At 38.9% G+C, this 16,211-nt stretch overlaps 1 protein-coding gene across 13 annotated transcripts in view; it reads left to right on the top strand.

The window, feature by feature from the left end:
• ARID1B (AT-rich interaction domain 1B) overlaps nucleotides 1-16,211 on the top strand; it is a 356,667-nt gene that overhangs the window by 40,883 nt on the left and 299,573 nt on the right. The window contains exon 1 of one of the 13 annotated variants that reach the window (XM_081854284.1): nucleotides 12,356-12,451. The exons of 11 other annotated variants lie outside the window; for them this stretch is intronic. The gene's annotated coding sequence lies outside the window, so the exon portion shown is untranslated. Of the gene's footprint in view, nucleotides 1-12,355; nucleotides 12,452-14,283; nucleotides 14,407-16,211 lie in introns of those variants that run through there. One more of the 13 variants, XM_081854282.1, reaches the window with a different exon arrangement.

A 16,211-nucleotide genomic window follows, 5' to 3' on the forward strand; every position in this document is an offset into this window, starting at 1 on the left:
TTCACTTTCACCAAATCTCAGTTTGTCATTGTTTACAAACCAAAGATGGTGGGTTATCATAAACTTTGGTCAGAAAAACCAAAATAAGCTAACTTCAAACCATAGGTTATTAAGATGGCTTGTTAAACTAAGCATAGTTTTTGATAAACCATATATGCAAGGACAAGATGAGATTCTGTAAAACTAAATGTTGGCTAGCTGCTCCTCCTGGCTGTGTTGGAATTCAGGCTCGGTCAGAGGTATGTGCCTATCTGCAGGCACCGGCTGAATTCCTTTGACCTCCCTCCGGCGACTCCCGGCAAGACCCATGTACATCCTGTACAGGTCATATGACACACACTGAGCTCATATCCTGTGCTCAATAAGGATGGACTGCCCCTTTGTTTCCATGGCAGCAGTCACACACATCCTGTCTGGCTTTGCAGCCACTGGCAGCCGTCTGAGCTGTTAGAGCCTTTGCTTGCTGCAGCATTGCTGCTTTAGAATAACAGGCTGGGGGGGGGCGGGTTAAGAGGAGAGGAGAGGTGGGAGTGCATGAGCCCAAGTCTTCATCCATACTAAATGACATTGTTTCAGAATAGCTGTATGAGTATGCAAATTAGCCACCCATTTCCCATGTGTCTAAGTTTTTAAATTTTAAATAGACACGTGCTCAGGTCAAATGCCAATGGTTGTGGAAATGAAATGAAGGGAGATTCACATCTCCTGCAGACAATTCTTATCAGAAGTGACCATCTAACAGTAAACCAAGGGACAAGAGCAAAAGGTCATTTTATTAGCATAGTTATTGATCGCAGTTTTAGGCAGTGAATAACACTGATGTTGCACTGCACAGTGCAAGTATTTTCTTAAGGCAGATGTGGGCACGGAGGAAGCAACGTATAGGGAAATGGCAATGCCAAGCACAGTGTTTCATGTTAACAGAGTCAGAGTCTTACCTTTGCCCTTGTAACCACAAAACGGGACTGTTTACCTTAAAAAACCCCAAAGCACCAAATGCTAGGATTAATGCCCCAAAGGCATCTTCGGCTCCTTATAGCCATCCTAGGATGCTACAAGTTTTCTTGGAACAGCATGCCCCTTGCAAGCACTTCTGCATACTAGGGTTAAGAAATCTTAAACCACTGTAAGGTGTCCAGTGTTCAGTGAATGAGGTGGCAGATGCCCTATGGGAATACCGATGTAATTATCACAAGTTTTTTAAACATATAAAATGCTATCTTGGGGATTGGATGGGGAATCTTTGCTTTTAACACTTTTTACACTTTTGCTGATTGCCCCATAACACTATGAAGTTGCCCTCTGCCTTGTATAGAAGTCAGCATTCACATAGCCTTACACATTTTTATGTATAAGTAAGATTATTTTAAGTAGGGAGTATGCTTGTATGCTGTACTGCTGGGAAATGTTCAGTCTTTTCCCCCTTTCTGTCTGATGCTAAGCCTCATTGACTAAATTGAAAAAGACTTCTCATAGCAGGATAAGACTTTATGTTGTATTGTCTCCTTTAGAATTATCCCTTCCATTAAGTATAATTCACTCTATAGAGGGAGGTGAGCATAGATTATGGATAATCACAGAATCAAATTTGACACAAGAAAGAAACTTTATGGTAGCTTAGCTCTACATCTTAACAGTGGTCATCCAACAATGTTTACTGAAGAAAATCCCTAAAGTAGCACAATTGCATTATTATGGAAAATAGAAACATTATAATGATTTCTATCTTTACAATGATGTCGGAAATTGTAGGCTAAACAGAAAATGCTTGCTGCATTGGGAGAGCAAAGCTTATTCAGCTGGATGACACAATACCTTCTGGAAAAGGCATTGAGACCAAAGTTTGCCGCTGTGTCTTCAGACGTATGCATTCAATAATGCATTAGCTGTTGTGTTAAATATCTATATTTCAAAGGCACCAGGCTTGCTTATATTCAAAGGCCCATGTTCAGTTGTAAAAGAAGAGCCATACAGTGTAGGCTGGCAACTGGGGCACCATATAACCACTTCTGGAGCTATGGTGGGTGTCAGGTTTTAAATTAAGACTCCATTCAGATTTGGGGTTTATTGTGTTAGTTTTCTTGGAAATAATGTTAGTGCTTCTGTCCCAATTTCTAACATTGCTTTTACACTGCACTATCTGTTGTGTTACAGAACTGTGGCTTTTAAAAATCAATATACCACCATGTCACAACTAAATTTTAAACGGTGGGGGGAAACCATACACCAGGATACCACCTCAGGTTTTGTCATGTGAAATTACAATGCAAAACTGATTTTAACAGGGTTGCAAAAAGAATCCCTCCCCCCCCCCCCCCAGGAAAACAACACTGTCATGAGCACTAAGCTTCCACTAGATTTCCAGAAGTGGCGTTTACACTGTGTGGAAGGTTATATAAAATGAGGAAATTCTCAGGTGCGGAAACACCAGGAAAATAGAAGAAAGGCCACATTCAGACAGCACTAAGATCCTCCTGTCCCCCTGCTGCTCACCATAAATGAGGAGGGTGTAGGATTACAGGGAAGAGAGAAAGCAGCAGGTGGAGTGGATGTGGCGGTGGTGCGTTTTTCTCATTGCATTTTAAAGTGGTTTGCGCATAATGCTGTAAGTGGCACTTTTGGTTGTTATGCTGTTCTGATTTGCATCTGTAGGCTTGGTTCAGATATAACATTAAAGCATGATTTAGTGCTACAATCATGGGCAGCAGCTCCCTCTCCTCTCTCACAAGCTCCCCCTGCCCTCTCCTTCTAGGCCAACCTTGGCCAACCTGGTGCCCTCTAGATATTTTGGACTGCAACGCTTCAGCAGCCCCTGCTAGCAGGGCACTAAACTGATGAAGGCTGCTCTAGGGTGTTGCTGTGAGAAGACAGAAGACTCTTCTTCTGGTGAAAACTATTGGAGTTTGTCATTATGCTGAACTAGGCTAACTCTGATTAGTTTCAATGATTAGTTTAAAGTCCCAGGGACTCCAGGCTTTCAATATTATTTCAGAGGTTTTTATATCCTCTTCTCCCCCCCCCCCCTTTTTGTTTTGTTTTGGCAACATTACTCTACTTACTGATTTAAGGATTAAATCATAAATAGGTGTCAGACATGCTATTAAATATTTTGCAAGCTCAAACATATCATAATCCACATTAGAAAACAAATTTCACTCTTCAATTTGAAGCAGTGTGCTCTAGGGAAAATAAGTGAGATCTGTTTGTGATATGTGAAAAGAGCAAATTGTATCCCTTTTTCACTTATTTTATACATTTCACAGATCAGGCTTGCCAGCATCCACATAAAATAAGATAAAATGGGGAAAAAAGAAAAGAAAACACTGAACATACCATACACAACATACTTGATTTCAGCAGTTTGTCACATTGAACCTTTTGAAAATTCATATCCAAATTACAGTTCAACTTACATTGTTTTCATGTTATATCTGCTGCTGGTGTGCATGGAAACAACATTTAATAAAATATTGTAATTAAAAAGTACAAGGTATAGATGTTCTTAGACTTACTTGAATCAAGTGGATTCCAGATACTTAGCTACCAGTGTTACAGTTCCAGGTGCTAATCTTTCACAATGAAATTTTCTTTTTATAGTTTCTAAATACTCAAGTTAGGATGCAATCCCAATCTGATATTTGTCTCTTCCCCTACCTGTTAGTTCTCTTGTCGAAATACACATTTTTTCCAGCTTGTTTTCCCCCAGTTGGGCTCCAACGTCAAAAGTTAGCCCATTTAAAGAAAAAGCCAAAACCTTCCCAGTGGGATGGGTGGGTGTGGAGGATAGTGGGGGGGGGGTATAAAAAGTGTAGTTTTGTTCTTATACTGCTGTAGCAAGGATGACACAGGTTTTTTTTTTTTGCATCTAGTGCATCTGTTCCCCAATATCTTAGACTTCAGAATCAGCATCAAATGTTTAGATGTTCACATATACACACAAACTTGGGTTTTCAACTTTGTATGTTAGATACAAGGTTTTGCTCGATTTTGTTTTGTCCATACATCTTTCATGCAAAATAAAATATTTTTGTTCCTGTCAAATTGTGATTGTGTAGGCCTGGAATTTCCCCAGATGGCTTTCAGAAATGGTGTTAAGGAGACCCTTTACTGTTTATATGTTGTAACCCCTTTCCTTTTAACCTCTACATTCACCTTCATCTTAATTTTGTGGTCTAGATTTGAAATACAGTCTTACCTCCATTTACCTAATCCTCTGGTTATATAAACTTCGGCGGCAAACCCGAAAGTATTTTACATGCGCAGAAGTGGTCTGCGCATGCACAGAAGCAGTCCTCAGGTTGCGGAAACCTCGGGATCCAACCGGACCTCCGGAATGGATCCCGTCTGCAACCGGAGGTTACCACTGTAATTTGTTCCAGGTTCTTTCCTAAAAGATGAAAATCTAGGAAGCCTGAGCTGCATAAATACAGCACCAGCTGTGGTTAAATACCAGTACTGCATCTGCAGCAGCCCTTAACAGAAGACAGAAAAGTTTTGTTTAAAATAAAACCTCTCCAAAGGAGAAAAGCAAAATTATGGGTTTAATGTATACTTTCAGGGAACAGCACACGATGTGGTATCAACTTTGCAGGTTTCACTTCCATCTGTACAGAACAGAGCTAGAATCCAAAATGCAAGGGCCAGAGGAACTTTGCCAAAGCGGTATTGGTGTTAGTGATACAGTTTTATGTAAGGTATGATGGTTCATTTTTTGCTTGCTGATAAAAATGCAGGGGAGCATTTTCCTTTGACACAGGGTTTGCTGAAACATCACTGCTGTCTTTTTGTAATACTCCTGTGGATGTTTTTGCACAAAGTAGTATGTGTCAGAGCTTGAAATATTCTTGCGCAGTTTCCTTTGAACAGGTAGTACAGGACAAGTTCTAGCACATAGTTCCTTGGCATGCGGCCGCCTACCACTGGGAAAGAATGCCTTTGCTTACACATAATTTGATCGGCTAAAGGTTTGCCAGTCATTTTGCAGTTTATATACTGGGCTTCCATTTTGAATCATGGCTTTGTTCTTAAAACAAAACAAGGAGGTAGCAGTAGGAAATATGGAGGCTGATAGAACAATTAGTGATTAGCCACGGATATTTTTTACAGTGAATTTGAATTAAACGTACACATTTTAATTACTGCATTGTTTTGAACTGCTGTGTGTTCAGTGCAGTCTCTGACCTGGTTGTGAGCAAAATATGAAAAATGTAGAGTTACTTAGAATCTAATACTAGTGTAAATGGCTGAGGTCTAGAATCCATAAAAGAATTAAGTTTTTACCTTCCAACTCTCACATCCATAGTGTAACATACATTTTAACATACTTGAACGACTATATAGAAGGGTATAGTCTTCTTATTCCTTACATTGACCCAGAATTGTGCTGCACTGTCACTCAGAAAATAGATATGACCTGGATACTCTAAACTGGCTGTGCTCAGATTACATTTTCTCCCTGGAGCTGTGCCTGGGAAGGAAAAAGATATGGAAAATGCCTTGTGCCAGACTCTTCCTTCCCTACCTTTCATCTCACCCTCATTGCAAGGAAAAGTGAACAGGTGAGATGGTGGGGATAGAGATGTACAGTTCTGCCATACAGGGGTACCTCGGATTAAGTACTTACTTCGTTCCGAAGGTCTGTTCTTAACCTGAAACTGTTCTTAACCTGAAGCACCACTTTAGCTAATGGGGCCTCCCGCTGCCGCCGCGCCGCCGGAGCACGATTTCTGTTCTCATCCTGAAGCAAAGTTCTTAACCCAAGGAGTCTGTAACCTGAAGCGTATGTAACCTGAAGTGTATGTAACCCGAGGTACCACTGTACTAGGTTAAAATTTGCTTGCTTAACTCTCTTGCACAGGTAAATATTGTATGACTAAAATGAGGTTTTACGCAAGCTTCTAGTTTACTAGTTATACTTTTCACTTTTCCAAAACCTATGCTGATGACAACCCTATTTAGTTTATGCAGTGCTCCATGAATTGTAGTTTTCCATATAACTGCCAAATTGTAAGAGTTTTGAAGTGATACATGTGTGATGGGTGTTAATGTTCACATGAATGGTACTATACATGAGGATATGCATTATTTTTAAACTAACCATTTGAGACAGTTCATACACAGAAACAAGTGAACTAGTAAAGTTTTATGGACTAGTAACTTTTGCAGATTAATTTTCTGGGTAGTTGGATAGGGTGCGTTCTGTAGTGTAATTGTATTATTTTTTTCAGTATAAAGACCACAAGGTAATATTTCTGTAACTGGCAGTCTGACCTCAATAGGCTGGACTCCTATTAAAATTCCAGAACAAATAGAATATCAGAACATCGGCTGGGATGAATGCAACATATCAAGCTACCTTTGAAGCTGATGGGACTCTACTGTTTAATTGGAAAGAACATTAAACAAGCTAAGCATGCCCAAATTCTTGGATGCTCCAAATTCCCTTTTTGAAACCCAGCCACAGTGACTGCTTCCTCATCACACAACAGGGAGTGTTTACGATGATCCAAGCTGTAAGAAAATTTACAATACCGATAACACAGCTAGAATGATGAATGGAATACTGTCAGTAATGTAGAAAATTTCAAGGGAAAGGCAGTATAAAGTGGACAGGAGTGAAGGAGGCTTTTGGGAAATGGACTTATTACATTTGTGCATGCCTGCCTATGTGTTTGAAATGCTGGCAGGGGATCAAAGGGAAAGGGAGCTTTAGAATATGGTTCAGCATAGAACCCCTGTGCCTTTTTAATCTGTCTCTACACTTCACTGCGTGTCCACAATCTGTTGTAACTAAATATCACTCTAGTGTTAAAGTCATCAATTTGTTATCATACCCTACTCTGTACTGAAACAATAATTTTTCAGTAATCAGCAACCCCCCTGAAGATTCTCAGGGGAAGTGTGTAAAACAGAAGGAAATAAATATTGGATGTAATCCAGTGCAAAGTACTTAAGGCCTTGTTGGCATTGTATTCTTTGAATTTCTTGATTTAACTTGACCGATTTTTCCTGGTTTAAATAAATCTAAAAAAGGAAAGATCAGCTGAGAATTTCTTGGAATGAAAATGCTACCAAAGTTTTTGTTGGTGTACCAGTCAACATCACAGACACACTGAAGTGTCTGTTGCTGCAAATATTGCCAAATAATTGGATTTGATAACCTGCCTTGAAGTATGACTGACAGAACCTAAAAATTGACATGCAGTACTAAGATGCCTTATACTAGTCTAGAGATGCCTTATGCTAGCCTAGTCTGCACATCACGGCAAAGCATCATTAATGGTTTACTCTAACTGCAGAGATGGCTGCCATTTTGCTCCAGGCCTCACATTACCCCCCCCCCAACAGGAGCAATAGTTCACAGTCCCTGGTTTAGCATTACATCTGATCTGGGGTTTCTCGTTTTCTTGATCCCAACAAACCACGATCCCTGGCTGGGATGTAATGCTGAGCTGGGAATAATAGTCATTGCTTCCATTTGCACTAGGGGATGAGCAAAGCAGGAACCACCTGCACGTTCATGATGGACCGCTAACTATGATGTGTGAACACTGCCATTGTTTCAGACCATTGGCTATTGTAGCCCAGTCCTTCTGTTCTCACTGGTAGTGGCTCTCAGGTCTTGATTAAATATTTGTTTCAGTCATACTACTAGAGATCCTTTTAAATGGAGATAGCAGAGATTGAATTGGAGTTCACGATAGCAAATGTTGTACCACTGAGCTATGTACTGCTGCCTGCACAATGATTTGGTTTCATTTTCTACTACCAGGTTATGAAGTCTTCAGTCACAGTGACCAATCCAGTCCCCTCATAGCTTCACAAGTAGTAAATGAAGTCTGCGTGAGAATTCCTGATTTATTTCTGGGTCTGCCAGTGATAACATTGGTGCAGCTGTGTTACCTCAGACTGACCTAGAAATAACCCATCTTAGTTGGAGTTCATTCAAGTAAGTGGAGATGACCTGCAAGGGAGCATTGTTTACATGCCCCTTCCTCCAATAATTATGTCAAGTCACAACTCGAGTCATCTGGTCCCTGGATCATGATGGAATGATCCTTGTCTAGGGTACTCATAGACTGAGAATATTTTCACCTGTTGAAGATATATTGAGGAAGATATGCTTCAGAGGTCCAGACTATGGGGAGCCTGGAAAAATTAGTAATTACAATTTGGTCTTTTTTATTTTAGTTTCTTGTTTTTAATTGGATTATGATGTGGACATGCTGATTGGCTGTTTTTATTGGAAAATCAATAAAAATGATTTTTTTAAAAAAGATACATTGAGGAAGCAAGTTTTAAATGATGTTTATTTTTGTCATTTACACCAAATTGTCTTTTATGAAAGGAAAGATTTGTGCTTATTAAAGTTAGGTAACTAGTAGCGTTAATGGGGGGAAACTCTATAGCAAAAAACAAAACAAAAAAAAAACCTTTAGTAGTGATGTTACAGAACTGGGTTGTTATTTGATGGCAATAAAAAACCCTAGAGATATATTGTATGAATTGGTTAGTATTCAGAGTGTAGGATCAATAGTTTAACCATGAGAAAATCCTTATCACACAATTTTGGGGGAGAATACAGATATTGTTCATAGAATCATAGAGTTGGAAGGGACCATAAGTGGTCATCTGGTTCAACCCTCTGCAATGCAGGGATCTTTTGCCCAACGTGGGGTTCAAATCCATTGCCCTGAGATTAAGAGTCTCAGGCTCTACCAGTTGAGCTACATGGAAGATCTGTTTTTGACATAATTTTGCTGCCTGTAGTTTTGCACAGTAAAGGCAGCAGCAGAGCATCATGATTTTAATGTCCAAATATTTACATGTAATTTAAACTTTTCATGTAATCACTCTCCCTCTCCTCTTCAGAATTTTTTAAAAAAGAATTCTGATTGTTCTTTAACTGAAAACTATGGGCTGGTATTTGAGTGCACACTCTTGACAATCAATCAGTCAATAATTTTTCAACCCCTAAGGAAACAAGGGAATTGACTCATGCTTGTAAAATTGATAATTTAGGGGGTGGGTTATAAGGAGAAACACTAACCTTTCAAAAACTGGCCATGTCCTTAGCATATTCATTTGGATGTGTCCCATTTTCAGTGGAGCTTAATTTTAAGAAAACATGTTTAGGTTCATAAACTGAAGGGCAGAATCCAGTGTTAACTGGACAGTTTCATTTCTTTGTTTACACATATATCCTGGCTTTTCTGCCTGCTAACAATAAATTCTTTTAAAAGTTTTTTGGTTAGCAATATACTTTCCAAGAGTTGACCACAAAGAAACATATTAAAACTAAACCATGCCGTAGATTTAATTACTAACAATTACTTGGTTCCATTAATAGCCAGTGACTTGTATTGTATGTTCTTAATGCCCAGGAGCCATGTTGTACTATACCTGAATAATTATTATTATAAGAACATAGGAAAAACCCTGTTGGGTCCAGACAAAGTCCCATCTAGTCCAGCCTTCATTTACCACAGTAACCAACCAGATGCCTATGGGAAGCCTGAAAGCAGGACCTGAGTATAACAGCACTCTCCCCACTAGTGATTCCCAGCAACTGGTATTCAGAGCCCTAGAGATACAACATGGCCATCGTGACTAGTAGCCCTTAATTATTTTAGAGAATAGTTAAGCTATTCACTACTTTCTTCAGGCAGTGAGCAGGCAGTTATAATCTTAGCAGCATTATATATTTTAAAAGTTAGGAGGACATTTTCCTTTCAAAATCCTAAAACCTATTTAGTGAACATTTATGTTCCACTTTATGTTCATGATTCCCTTAAAATGCTATTAAAGTAAAGCCCAAAGTGAACAAAACCACCTGAAATGTTCACAGCTGCAAAGGTTGATTTTGCATGGGATTGAAAGTTGTCTGATCCACAATCAAGATATATGGATTCAATTTCCTGCATTACTGATTAGAAAAAACAACAACATATGGTTCTGGTTACAAATCTTTAAAATGAGTGAAAATATATTCGGATCTTTGTATATGATACAGGATCCACAAATTTTGCTAAGCCTTGGTAACCAACAAATATTTGTAATTACCATGATCCTGACCTCCCGCTTCCCAAGTTCAGGTAGGGGCCAGGTGTTGTACTTAATGTCGCACTCAACTCTTGCAGCACCCTCAAAATGCTTTGTGAGATCCCATGCCCTAAGCTTGAGAGGATGGCACACTCATATCTATCATTTGGTACTACAAAAGTGCTTGGAACACCTCTGAAGCAAGCTCTGGAAGGATCACCTGTCCTTACCTCAGAAGGGCCTGGTCACGCTGTATTGTGGTTTCTTTTGGTGGCATTCAGAACATCTCTGAAGAGTGTTGCAACTGCAGGAATGATTCATCACCGGTTCTACCACATATAAATTGCCACACATAAATCTCTTGAGTTTTTGTTCCTTAGCTATTACCTAAGTCAGGACATGCTTCTGAAATGTAGATACCGAATGTCTTCTCTCTGAACCAAGGCAAATGTAAGCTGCAGCTGTTTTATTTTGTGGCTTTTGAAATTTTAGCTAAAATGGTCTAATATCAAAAATGATTTGCCCTTAGAGAAAATTTAAAGCTGGTCATTTGCTTTATTTTTGAAATTTGAAGACCTCTGTATGTGAACTGATTGAGATAGACTGCCTTTGGAAAGAAGTTGTTTTAGTACATAGTGCATCTACGAGACAGCAAAAGGCACCACTCTGTTGAAAATGTGTGTGTGTGTGTGTGTGTGTGTGTGTGTGTGTATGGAGAGAATAGGGCTATTAATGACTACTAGTCATGATGGCTATGTACCGCACCCAGTATCAGAGGCAGCATGCCTCTAAATACTAGTTGCAGAGGAACACGAGTAGAGAGAATTCTGTTGCCCTCATGTTCTGCTTGCCGGCTTCCCAGAGACATCTGATTGGCCACTGTGGGAACAGGATGACAGAGTAGGTGGTTGTTTGATCTGATCCAGCAAGCAGCTCCATGTGTTCTTACGAGAGCTGACCTTGAAGAAGGGTTTCATACTTGAAATGCATTGAGCTCACCATAGTTAACTCTTTTCTTATCACCTACTGAGGTTTCTTTCTGTCCCATCCCCCCCCCCCCGAGAAATTCTGATCCTACCATTTTCCCCTTCATGGTTCAGAGTATAAAATCCAGTGAATATGTATAGCTACACATAAAAAGATACACATATTTGTGTGCATGGTTTAATTTTTTTTTAGGCAGATGTGTGTGCATATCTCAAGATTTTGGGAGTCAGTTGCAAAATGTGAGGTGTTTATATTTTAGGGCAGGGAGTAGTGGAGATGGAGTTACTCTTTGAATCATCTCATTAATGATGTTGGAAGACAGATCTTCTTTATTCACATTAATGGTCTATTTTGGAGTTGATTGGAATAAACTGACAAAAGAAGGTGTTTGGAAATGAAACATGACAGAAAGCAGTTAGTGTAAACTGCCCAATAATTTTTCACAGGCAGGAAAAAGGCAGCCATTAGAAAGTAGGATTTATGCCAATAAAAAGATAGTAAGATAAATTGATGGTCTGACTATAGTTCTGAGCTGGAAAAATGAGTCTTCCTGCTCAGTGCTCAGTGCCCCTTCCGTTTTCTTTATCCTGATATTGGTGCTGTTAATTTTATTAATAGAAGAGGTATGAATTAGTAGCATGAAAGTAATAAGCAGAATACTTTTGGATGCTAACATTTCTGATTTTTTTTTCAAAAGCTATCCTCCTTCCTGTACATTCTGAAATTGAGAAGGGTGAAATCTTCTTGATTGCCAGATTCCCAAGTGCAAAAGGATTTCAGTTAGCAGTATCTCTTTCCTGGCCGAAGTGTCTATATTTTTCTCTTGGTTACATAGGAAGTAGGGAACTATTGTTTAGTGTGCCAGGCTAGCTTCTAGTCTTGTGGCACCTAACAAGTGTGGGTTTTCATCCAAGCTCATGCTTCTACGTTTGAAATAGGTATTAGTAATTCTTGATGACTCACTGACTGCATTAGCTCAGTGTGTTGTAATGATTAAAAATTGGAGATTGAAATAAACAGCAAGAATCATAATGCCAGTTCCTTCCCCCTTTTAAACACTATAGTACACCCACATTTAGCATCTTTTGTATTGTTCTAGTTGCATCTCAAAAAGGATGTCATATACATGGAAAAGGTATAGAAAAGAGCAGCTAAAATTATTCAGAAGATGCAAGTATCTTCTTCCTTATTAAGAAGTGGTAAACATGGCGGGACTACTTTAGTTTAGAGGAAAGCTCCCAGCAGGGGTGTGATATAGGCTTAGTATCATTTAGTGTCACTTTAGTATCACACATGATGTTGTGTGACATCACACAGAATGTTACCACTCATTATTGAGGGGGCACAGCTCTCTCCTTAAGAACTTTGAAGGGCCCCAAAGTACATTGGCTTTCCCTAGCTGGTGTGCCTGCCACTGTGATAGCAGTAATTTGGCAGATTAGTGCAGCAGTAGTAATTAGGCAGGACACTAGAGGGACTGACCAGCAGAAGAGCAACTATAAAACCAATTGGACAGGGCCAATGTCTGGATGTTGTCCTGGCAAAGACCCACATCTGACCTGGAAACACTTTTATTCAGGTTAGGTCAGACAGAACAAATGAAAAAGACACCTCTCTGAATAACTTATATGAAATGTGATTGAGTTGTGATTTCACAACGTATTTCCATTTTTAAAATACATTTTCATGTTTATGAATAAGAAGTCCAAGGACAGTTATGAGTAATGTGTACTAGCACCTGACCAATGAACTAGCATTATACAGCTAGACAAAATCTGCTCTAAAAACTGTCATTGAGTATTACCTTGAGGTTGTCCTTGAAAAGTATTGCAGTATTTTTTGATCTCAGCATGCCATTAGTTTTCTGCCCTTTTTTTAAAGCTGTGCTTTAAAACATTTTTAAAAGGTGTGTTAACTGTACATGTGTTTAGTTTAAATGCAATATTTTTCATTGCTGCCTATGTTCAGTTAAACAGAAAATTCCTTTTTCTAGTCCTTTAAAAGCCATTGCAGGTAACCAATCCGAATATAATTCTAGTTTATTATGGGGGGGGTGGTTAAGTCATACAGCAGTGAAGTGTTTGAGGCTATGCACTAAAACTTGGAAGCTGTTGTTTTGGATGCTTCTTTTAACATAGTATTATTACCAGAAAAGCTTTTGTCATATACAATACTAGAAAGTATTGCATAAAGCTTCTTCAAATTGTTAATATTCGCCCCCTGCCCTGCTGCTGTTTCAGTGCATTACATGAAATAGTGATGAAATCATGACTCACTGACATGCAATCTTTCTGTTTGGAAAAGACAGATGGAGGCAGCAAATGTTTTAAAATCTAATGTTAAAAAGTGGTGTATTTTTATGAATCTTTTGTTTTTGTATTTCTTTTCAAGTATTTGCTAAGTGAAGGAGGGAAAGCACACACTGTTGATTGGCTGCAGTTACAATATGTTTCTTACTTATGAACTGAGCTATTATCTCTCTCTCTCTCTCTCTCTCTCTCTCTCTCTCTCTCTCTCTCTCTCTCTCTCACACACACACACACACACACACACACATATATATATATATATATATATATATATATATCCACCAACTCTTTTCAGTCAGCAGCTGAAAGTGATATCCCGAACACTACATTATAAAAACCTGTTGCACCTTTTCTAAAAGCCTTAATTGTGATAAACTTTAGTATGAGTATTACACTTGAGTGCAGTGGAGGTAATGATAGTTAATTCATGCTTTGCAAGGGAAGTGTGATGGTTCTCTCAATTGTTCAGCCATGATTAAACAATTGGGAATGCTTGCTCCAAGTATTGGGAAATAGGTTATGCAAGGAAGGGGGGACCATTAACATAGCTGTAAAATGCTCAGCAAAGTAAGAAGGGGGGGATTATACATAGTCTGAGAACTCTGCCTTAGATCTCAGTGCCTTATATTTAGTAATGTTAAAGATTTGGGTTCTCCTTGTAATGGTATAATAGCAATTTGTAGTACAAGGAAATTAGTGGAATTTGATAATTGTTTTTTAAAAGCCCAATCTGAAGGTATATCCAGCCATTCATTATGATAATTAGAACCCATTGAAATAGGCATTTATGTAGAGTACTTGCCTTAAAAATCCCAGCCCTGCAGTAATAATCAGTGACTGTCATCTAACCAAGTGTTCCTGAAACAGGTGAATAGACCATCATTAACTTTCTCTACATTCTGCATTTTCAGCGTCTGTCCTCCATTCTGGTAACTGAAACTTCCCTTATTCTGAGTAAAATGCCTCATACTGAACTACCGTCTTAGAGAACTTTCTTACTGACTAAATGAAATGCAGTTGGACTAGACTTGACAAAAAAGAAGCAGTAACTTCCTCATGACTATGTGAGGTGTGTTCACCATGGTTATATTCTCAATAGGCTGTATCCGGCAAAGCCATCCTATCTGAGCAATGGAAATGCCCCTTCCTTTCCTCTTCCCGTGCACCCCCAGAACAGATTTGGGGGCATGTGGTGGGAGGAGAAGGAGGATAAGTTCTGTTACTTAACTGGAAGTCCCTGCACAAATGGGATGACTTAGTTTGATGTGACTCAACATTTTTATCTTTATATATAACCTTGCTGCCATCTTGCAACTCTCAGGGGAAACTTTGTCTGTTTGCTCACCGCAGTTGGAATCAAAGGTGTATCAATGAGGGTTCCCTCTTAGATCAGAGCCAGCCTTTTGGCTTAGGCTGGAATGAAGGGTCTCACAGCTCCATGCTGGTGGAAGGAATAACCACCCATGCAGCAACAAACCAAATGGGCAAATGAATATAGTGGTAAGCAGGCCTCTTGTTCAGCTGGCATGACCAGGCTGGGATTCTCCTCCCATTAAAAATATATATAGTTGGGTTGGTCAGCCATGCATGTATATGGTTGCAGATGCACACTCTATTATTTTTACATTAAACATTTATTATCCATTATTTTTTTTATTTTTAAAACAAAGAGGTGCTTGTTTCCAGGGAAAGCAAATTTCATTTTATTCCTGCAGTCATTCTGGTACTATGAATCATGTGAATTTAAAATGCAAAATACATAGGCTCAGAGTATTTATTATTTTGTTATCAATCTGGCAAACTGTTTTTTTTGTTTGCCCTTTTTGGAATATATTCCAGTTGTCACACATGGAATGACCAGTGAGTGTGTTTGCAGAAGGAGGAAGATAAATGTTATCTGTGTGCTTCACAACGGAAGCAATACACATGGGAGTCTGATTGGGACTCTTGTGAGACCATCAAGTAAGTGGTCAACAGTTACCTAGCTGCATCGCTGGTCAGGGTCATAAGGAATTATTCTGTCTTTGTCATCACAACAATCTTGTGAAGTAGGCTGAGAGAGAGTGCCCAGCCCATGGCCCTCTCGTGAGCTTCACCATCACGGGTCTGTAAATCCCAGTCACAAGGGGCAACTGTCCTTCTGCTAACTGCCCCTGTCCCAGATTTGCAATGCAACAGCCCCGTCCCCAGAGTTGCCTACAACTTACAGATAACTGTGTGTGCTTTCACTATGTCAGCTCAACTGCTGTCTTCCTTGAAGCCTATAAAATACTTGCTCAGTGGACCACACTGATTTATTTGTTTCTTTAACAAAATTTCATGACATATACCACTTGCTTTTAAGAAAACCTCTGCAGTTTACAAAAATAACATGATCTTAGCAGCTTTTTAAAAAAATAATTTCTGGTTGTGTTTATATGAAATTAGTAAAGATAACTTTTACTCTTTTTTATTTTTAGCCTGATCCTTTTAGCATGCTTTAGGCGGCATAGTTAATTTTTATTAAGTGATAATAAATCTGCAGTTAATGATCTTGCAAAACATCTACTTTAGTATTATTTTTAGACATTCAGGAGCAAGTTAACCTCAATATTTATTTGTTTCTTTGCTTGTTAAGAATTAAAATAATATTTAGTGACATTTCAGTAGGTTAAGAAGGTAATGCCATTACTATAAGCAAATGTGCTGAGTACATAAATGGCTAGATGATTGCTTAGGAAGCAAACAGTTATACTATGGTTAAACTATTTGTCCATCTAGCCGCATATTGTCTACTCTGACCAGCAATGACTCTTTAGGGCAAAAGTGAGAGAACCTAAATCTTTCTGGGTAACCTTCCCAAGGAGACTCCCCTAATTTTTCTATATTATGACA

This window comes from Podarcis erhardii (assembly GCF_964252035.2).
Source record: "Podarcis erhardii genome assembly, chromosome: 3".
Classification (NCBI taxonomy): domain Eukaryota; kingdom Metazoa; phylum Chordata; class Lepidosauria; order Squamata; family Lacertidae; genus Podarcis; species Podarcis erhardii.